This window comes from Rosa chinensis, chromosome 5, assembly GCF_002994745.2.
Source record: "Rosa chinensis cultivar Old Blush chromosome 5, RchiOBHm-V2, whole genome shotgun sequence".
NCBI lineage: Eukaryota > Viridiplantae > Streptophyta > Magnoliopsida > Rosales > Rosaceae > Rosa > Rosa chinensis.
Genome location: NC_037092.1, coordinates 58,547,724 through 58,556,566, shown reverse-complemented (window position 1 = coordinate 58,556,566; position 8,843 = coordinate 58,547,724).

Genomic DNA, 8,843 nt, shown 5'->3' with positions numbered 1-8,843 from the left:
TGCAACAATGCAGAGATTCCTTTAGCCCCAATAATAAAGAGATGATGTGACAAAGGATCACCTTGTCTCAATCCTCTAGTTGGAGTAACCAGGCCTCTAGGTTTACCTCTAACCAGAAAAGAGTATCTCACAGAACAAACACACTACATAACAACATCTATCCACGTAGAAGCAAAACCAAATTTTCCCAATACCTTACACAGAAAAGCCCATTCCATACTATCATAGGCCTTACTCAGATCCAACTTCAATGCTATATAACCATCTTGACCCTCCCTTTTATTATGAACAAAATGAGCCACTTCATTGGCCACCATAATATTGTCTGTAGTCAGTATCCCAGGCACAAACGCACTCTGAAAATGAGAGATAAGAGACGAGAGAAAAAACTTAAATCTGTTCGCAATCACCTTAGAACACAGCTTGCATGTAAATTACATGACAAAGTGCAATAGGATGTAAATCTGCCATATTCTCATATGTGAGTAAGTTTATTTACTTCAATAAATCACCAGTATGTAAGAAGCTTTGTACTGTTTCAATAACACCACTCCATATATCCTTCCAATAATGCTAGAAAAAATAAAAGAGGATCTCATTTGGCCCCGGAGATTTCATAGAATACATATGAAATAATGCACACTTGAATTCTTCTTCAGAATAAGGGACACAAATCTTCTAATTCATTACACTAGTCACACTCAGTTGAATTGCCTCTAGAGTCTGATTCACTACCTAAACATCAAGAGCAGTAGCACTAAACAATTTTGAAGACTATGAAGTCACAACTTCTTACATACCTTCATCATCATCTCTCCACTGCCTCGCATGATCAAACAGGCCCGACAAATGATTTTTATGCTTCCTATTTGCTTCCTTCCCATGTGAGAAACTGGAGTTTCTATCACCCTTCTACAGTTAAATAGCTTTTGTTCATTACTTCCAAAAAGCTTCTTCTTGCGATAGAATATCTTGTAATGAAGTCATCAAAGCTTTCTTTGCATTGTGAACAACTGATTATACGCATTTATATACGTGTAATTATATCAAAAATACTATAATTAAGCTAATCTCCAAACCAATTTATTATGTAATTAATACATTTTTTATTTATTTTGTAGTAAATAAGCGAAGTTGTGGAATTCGGATGAAATCGTGCTAAAATGGAGCTAATTGGAATTAGCGACGAAAAGACGAAGTTATCGACATGGTCAACCATAGTCAACTCGAATGAGGAACATGGGAACTTATCTCATGGTCAGTGACATGGTCAGTGACTTGACCAGGTACAGTTACTTGGTCAGTGACATGGTCAGCTCGAGTGTGCAGCTGGAGAAGTACCCATGTCCTTTGTAGGGACAATGTTTTTTACCAGTCTCCAAATGAAGGAGTGTACTTTAGGTAGCACCCTAGCCTACCAAATCTTCTTCCAAAGCTCTCTATAACTCCCTCCTGAAGCATTCGAAGTAGAGGCTTGAGACTGCAGAGCTGCGGTAGTACGTGCAATATGGTACCCACTCTTAACATTGTAGAGGCCTCGCTTATAAAAGTGCCATACTAACTGGTCTGTCCTACTTCTCAAGCTTAGAGGAATTTTCTGAATTAACTTCACCTCATTAGCATTAAAAATCTATTCCAGCCTATCCAATCTCCACTCCGCAACATCTGAATCAATCAAATCGGCTAAAAGCACACCTTCCAGGCCAGTGGGTGCCAGCGAATAGGGTCTAAAACTATACAGTCTGGGGATCCAAGGATCTTGCCAAATAGAAATGCTCAACCCCAAACCCACTTGAAACCATAAACCTCTAAGTAGCAACTCTTTTCCTTTCATCAAACTTTGCCAAGTTTACGAATCACCCGGACTAACAACCGCGTGCCGGAAATATGTAAATGGATGATATCTTACCTTCAGGGTTTTTTCCAAGAGTGAATTTGGATTCCGGATTAGTCTCCATCCTTGCTTAGCTAAGAGAACTTGATTAAAGAACTCCATATTCCAAAATCCAAGACCTCCCTCCTCTTTTGGGATGCACATTTTATCCCATGCAACCTAATGAATTTTGGGACCTTTATCCGAATCTCCCCACCAAAACTCTGCCATGCACCTATGCTTTTCATTGCAAAGATGTTTAGGAAGCTTGAAACAGCTCATTATGTAGGCTGGCACTGATTGAACAACATACTTTATCATCACTTCCTTCCGTGCATAACTAAGGAACCTCTCCTTCCAACCATTCATTTTATTTCTAGTTTACTCCATTATGAATTGAAAAGCTTCGATCTTGGAGTAACGTACCTCAGTTGGGAGACCTAGATACTTGTCATGCTTGTCAACCCACATCACCCCAAGCACCTCAGCTAGTTCCTCTTGCAACCCCATACAGACATTCTTTGAGAATGATATGCAGCTCTTCTGGAAGTTAACTTGTTGCCTCGAGGCCTCTTCATAGTGCTGTAAGATTTCTTTAAGCCTACCACATTCACCAACCAACAATCCTTATCTTTGAAGGAAAAGTTGACTTTGGACTTACATTTTATACCATGAATGCACATATCATCGAAATAAATAGGTTACATAACTTCACAATAATCATCATTATAATTTTTTATATATAACTTATAAGAGACACACCTGAACCCATATAACTAAATAAATACTAAATGTTAAAGGAAAAACATATTGTGTGTCTTCGTCAAAGCAACTGATGGAGAGGGAATCAAGGAATCAGCGATTACCATCAATCAGCACAATTATAGATGAATCAGCATTCAATGTATTTAATGTAATTGATATTTCCGTTGTAATTTTATCCCTATATAAAGGGACTATGAAATGAAATGAGTAGACTAATTCCAATTGTCATTTTACTTTAACACGTTATCAGCACGCTCAGAGCAAATAGCCAATAGAAAAAAAAATCATAATTTTCTAGTTTTCTTTCTATCGAAAAGAAACCAAAACCCTAGAAGAAAAAAAAAATCTTTTTCTTCCTTTTTCCTACCTCCACCAACTAAAAAAAAAAAAAATCTTCTTCCGGCCGCCAAGACCAGGCCTAGCCTAGGCCACTTGCTGCCCAAACGCACGGTCCAGATCCTTCTTCCGGCCGCCCAGACGCCCGTCATGCACCGCCGGAGCCCGCACAGCCCAGCAAGCACCCTGCATCCCAGCGCCTTGCAGCAGCGCAGCACCGGCCAAACCCTCCTGCAGCAGATCCCAGCAGCAGTCCGCGCGGCTCCAAGCCTCCACCCGGGCCTCGCTCACTTTACAGATCCTGCCTTGCAGCAGCAGTCCATCCCAACTGCAACCTCGACCCAACCCAGCAGCCTCCCTCATCCAGCGCTGCGGCCTCCAGCCAGCCTCCCCCCCTCCGCCACGAGAGCAGCCCCACAGACCGGCCTCTTCAAATCATTCTTCCGGCCTCCACGATCGGCCTCCCTCCCTACTTCCCAGCACCCGCGCGCACACCCACTTTCCCGGCACCCCTGCTGCAATGCCCCGAAACCCGCAGCAGCTTCGCCATTATCTGCAATCCAGAAAGAAGAGAGGGAAGAAACGCGAAGGAGAAGAAAAATAAGAAAGAAAGAAAAAGATAGGGAAAAAAAACCCAGCCCAAAGAAAAGGGACCAGGCCAAAAAAAACTACAGGCCTAGAAAAGAAACTCGGCCCAAACCGGAAAAAAAAAAAAAAAAAAAAAAAAAAAAAAAAAACAACAACAACAACAACAACAACAACAACAAAAGCAGGCCTTTCGGCCCAGAAACAAAAGAAAGAAACAGGCCATGCGGCCCGAATAAAAAAAAAGATAAAACAACAAACAAAAGAAGTAGGCCTGGGGCCCAGAAAAAAAAAAGAGAAAAGCAAAGAAAAAACAAGGCCTTGTGGCCCATTGCTGAAAAAAGAGGAAGCGGCCCAGTTTTTCTCAAGCCCAAAAACATCGCTACGCACGCCTGCATCAAAACGCGCTTGTGCTAGGATTGTTTTACTTTCTCACAACCAGGTATGTTTTATTTATTTACTTTATACTTTTAAAGCATATGAATTTTATTTATATCTTTAAGCATGCTCTATATTTAATTGTTTATAATTAGAATTTTTTTGAGCGTGTTTAGTTAGATAATTTTGATCATTTTAAGTATGCCTTATTATTTATGTTTTATATGATTATATTTAAGCATGATTTATAATTCTGTTTAAGCATGTTTTATATTTTATTGTTTATGGTTTATTATGAAATTTTGAGCATGTTCTTATTTTTATTTACGCATATATAAATTATGCCTACGCATGCTTTGTATTATGCTATTGTTTACATTTTACTTTATGCATGATATATTCTTGCTATTATTATGTGTAGAATATAATTTGTTGTATATTTGTGAAATTTGAGCATGCCATGTAGTTTATTTTTATATATGCTATGTTTAAATATGATTAATTTCTAGTATGCAACATATACAATCCGCTTTGCCATGATAATGAAATTTCATGCGCATTATACACACAACATTACCGTGATAAAGTATTTTCACATAGCATCGAAAAACAATGTGACCATTACGAATCTTGGTCTTGAAATCTAATTCATACGTTTGGAAAATAATTCATGTGGATGTCTTTATGACTGCGTAATTTATTTCTTCTCTTTTGTTTATGTAGATGGCTGATCCATCTCGACCTGAATTTAACATTTTGGACTCAGACGGACTTGAGTACCACCGTTGGGTTTCCGATGTAGAAACTGCCTTTATGGCAAAAGACTACATTGCCACCATTACCGACCCCAAAGATGATGAACCATCTAATAAGGTGAAAGCAAATGCCTTAATGTTTATGAGGCGACATATTGATCCTAGCCTACGCTAGGAGTAGCTTCAGTTGAAGACACCCAAAGAACTGTGGGATGCCCTTAAGGGACATTTTGGGAACATTCATGACATTTTGCTCCCAGAATTGGCCGTTCAGTGGAATGGAATCCGCTTGCTTGACTACAAAAGGGTCAATGACTTCAACAAGGACATGTTGCGCCTTAAGGCACGTCTCAATTTCTGTGGAAGGGAAATCACAGAAGATGATATGATCTATAAGACTCTTACCACCTTTCCTACTTCAGCATTTATACTAGCGAACCAGTATAAGTTGGAGTATGACAACAAAAGAATCACAACTTTCAATAAGTTAATAAGCCTACTGCAAGTGGCTGAGAGACATAATGAGATTCTCTTGAACAACAATACCAGGCCCACTAGGACAAAGAAAATTCCCGAGGCTAATTATGGAAAAATGAAAGGTGGAAATAACTCCAATGCAAGGGCGTTTAGACGTGTTGATCCCTTCCCACGTGGCAACCATGCACCACGTGGAAAGGGACATGGGGATCATGGAAACAAGATGCAAAAGGAAAGAGTTGACAATGAACCATGCTATAGGTGTGGATTCATTGGGCATTGGTACAAGAACTGCCAAGCAAACAACAAAGTAGCAGCCAATTACAAGAAGTATAGAGAGTCTAATGAACAAGAGACTCACTATATGGAAGAAGGAGGTCATGACCTAGACGTCAACCTTACAATTACAGACTTCAATGGCAAAGAGGAACTTGCTAAGTCAATGGATGCTCTCAATCTTGACTGATCTGCTTTATTTATTTTCCAAAGACAGATGTGAAGGCATAATGCCTCATTTTTAATAAGACTATTGCTTGCTTAGTCTTAAAGTTTATTACATTAATGGTTTGATGAATTAGAACAAGACCTTGATTTGATTATCGTTGTCTTATTAATAAATTTTAAATTTTATTCTGAAGCACTGAATTTATTCAAATTTATTTCCTATACACATATTTACATGGTTCGAAATAACATTATATAGATGTAAAGCAATACATCCAGAAAAAAGAAAATTCTTAGAATGCAAAGATTCTCATTCTACTAAAATAGAAATACTCTAAAGAAAATGAGATATGCTCTATATGCACCAAGAGCTAATCGAACCTTGTTAATGTTTCAAAGCAATTTGTGCCAACGGTTATCATGTAAAAACACATCGTGAGAATGGAACTGAATACCTTGATATTACATCTAATGACTGTGGAAGGAAACGCATCTTAGAGAAACTTATGAGTCAATCTAGTGGACTGTAGCTCACTACGATTCGGATCATTGAGTCCTATACTGTCACCAACAATGAAATGTGGGACACTGACTCATACAGGCTTTTGCATGACCGCCTAGGGCACCCCGGTCGTGAGATGATGATCCGTATTTTTAAAGAACTCACACGGACATCCTTCTTTCGAGTGAAAAATGGGAGAAAAATCCGCCACACTGCAAGGTGTCGGTTCTAGTATTGCTCAAATGCAGTCATTGCCTTCTGAAGTACCAGAAGCACTACCTCCCTCCCATTATGCCTCATTGACTATTTCAAAGGCACATCACTCGTTTTGCAAAGCCTGCTCTTTAGCAAAAACAGGATCGAGACCTTCCTATGCTAAAGATACAAAACAAAACATTCCATTCTTACAAAGGATACAAAGAAATGTCTGTGGACCTATCCATCCAGAATGCGGACCATTCCATGACTTTATGGTTCTGGTGGATGCTTCGATAATCTGGTCACATGTCATTTTATTATCCACAAGAAATGCGGCAATACTCCTAGCACAGATTATACGTTTAAGGGCTCACCACCCTGATCACCCTATCAAGTCTATAAGGCTTGATAATGCTGGAGAGTTTACATCAAAAGCATTTGATGACCATTGCATATCTATTTGGATCGATGTAGAGCATCCTGTACCCCATGTGCATACACAAAATGGTCTCGCAGAAGCCACCATCAAAAGGCTACAGATGATGGCTAGGGCATTGGTTATGCGCACCAACCTGCCTATATCTGCATGGGGTTATGCAATATTTCACGCAGCTTTACTCATTCGTTTTAGACCTACTGCTAGCCAACCATTTTCTGCGTACCAGTTGGTAACTGGATATGAGCCTGACATTTCACACTTACGCATATCTGATTGCGCAGTATATGTGCCTATTACACCCCTACAGTGCACTACAATGGGTCCTCAGAGACGATTAAGTATTTATGTTGGATACGAATCCCCAACAATTATCCACTATTTGGAACCCTTGACAGGCGATCTCTTTACCGCTAGATTTGCAGATTGTCACTTTGATGAGACAGTCTTCCCGTCGTTAGGGGGAGATAGGAAAAAGGATTTTCCAAGGGAACGACAGGAATTGTCGTGGTTTGTCCCCACTCCGTCTCATTTTGATCCCCGCACTTCACAAAGTGAAAGTGAAGTGAAAAGAATAATCGATCTTCAGAATGTAGCAGATTCGATGCATGATGTGTTTACTGATATCGCAAAAGTGACGAGATTACATATACCAGCTGCAAATGTGCCTGCAAGGTTAGAAGTCCCCAACAAGGGGCACGGTGCCGCAGATAGAGGCACTGCAACCGCACTTAGTGGAGGTGTGGTTAAGGCCGTGGCTCTCCAAGGAAGAAGGGGAGGCCACTTGGTTTGATTGACACTCACCCAAGGAAGAAGAGGGTGAGTAAGGCACAAACCAATCATCAATGTATAGAATCCCTCTCATGAGATTGTCTCTGATTATAGTTATGTCCATGAATCAATACTGGAGGACGCTCCGATGTTAAAAATGATTCCAGAGAACAAAGAAATCTCAGAGAATTATGTGAGTGGGTATGAGTTGATAGAAAGATCTTCCATACACATTGATGATATATACTGTTGCTCAAGGAATCATAGAGCACGATGATATCGAACCACGCTCTATTGCAAAATGTCAACAAAGAGCAGATTAATATATTGGCCTAAATGGAATGAAACAATCCAGGCAGAATTAGATTCTCTGACAAAGAGACAGGTATTTGGTCAGGTAGTGCTAACCCCACCAAGTGTAAAGCCTGTAGGACATAAATGAGTCTTTGTCAGAAAGCGTAATGAGAAGAATGAAGTCTTGAGGTACAAGGCTCGCTTTGTGGCGCAAGGTTTCTCACAACGCCCTGGAATTGACTACGAGGAGACATACTCTCCCGTAATGGACGTTATAACGTTCCGTTACTTAGTTAGCGTAGTAATTTCCGAAGGACTGAAAATGCAGCTCATGGATGTGGTTACTGCATATCTCTATGGGGATCTAGATTCAGAGATATATATGAAAAGTGCCTGATGGCTTTACATTACCCAAGTCAAGTGACTCTAAACCACAGAGTGCGTTTGCAATTAAGTTGAAACGCTCACTTTACGGATTGAAACAATCCGGGCGGATGTGGTATACCCGTCTAAGTGACTGCTTGATTGGGAAGAGATATAAGAACGATGAAGTATGCCCCTGCGTATTCATAAAGAAAACAAGTTCTGGATTTGCAATTGTAGCTATATATGTCGATGATATGAACATAATAGGTACTCTTAATGAAATAAGAGAAACCGCGAGCTACTTGAAATCCGAATTTGAGATGAAGGATCTTGGGAAAACTTGATTCTCTCTAGGCCTTGAACTAGAACACCGAGTTTGTGGAATACTAATCCACCAGTCTGCGTATGTCCAAAAGTCAGGCGATATAACATGGACAAAGTGCATCCTGCTAGCACTCCCATGATCGGTCGAAGTTTGGATGCAAGGAAAGATCCATTTCGTCCAAAGGAAGATGACGAAAAGGTGTTGGGAGCTGAAATTCCCTATCTAAGTGCAATAGGCGCATTATTGTATTTAGCCCAATTTACTCAACCAGACATTGCATTCTCAGTGAACTTGTTAGCTAGATTTAGCTCAGCGCCAACGCAGCGTCACTGGAATGG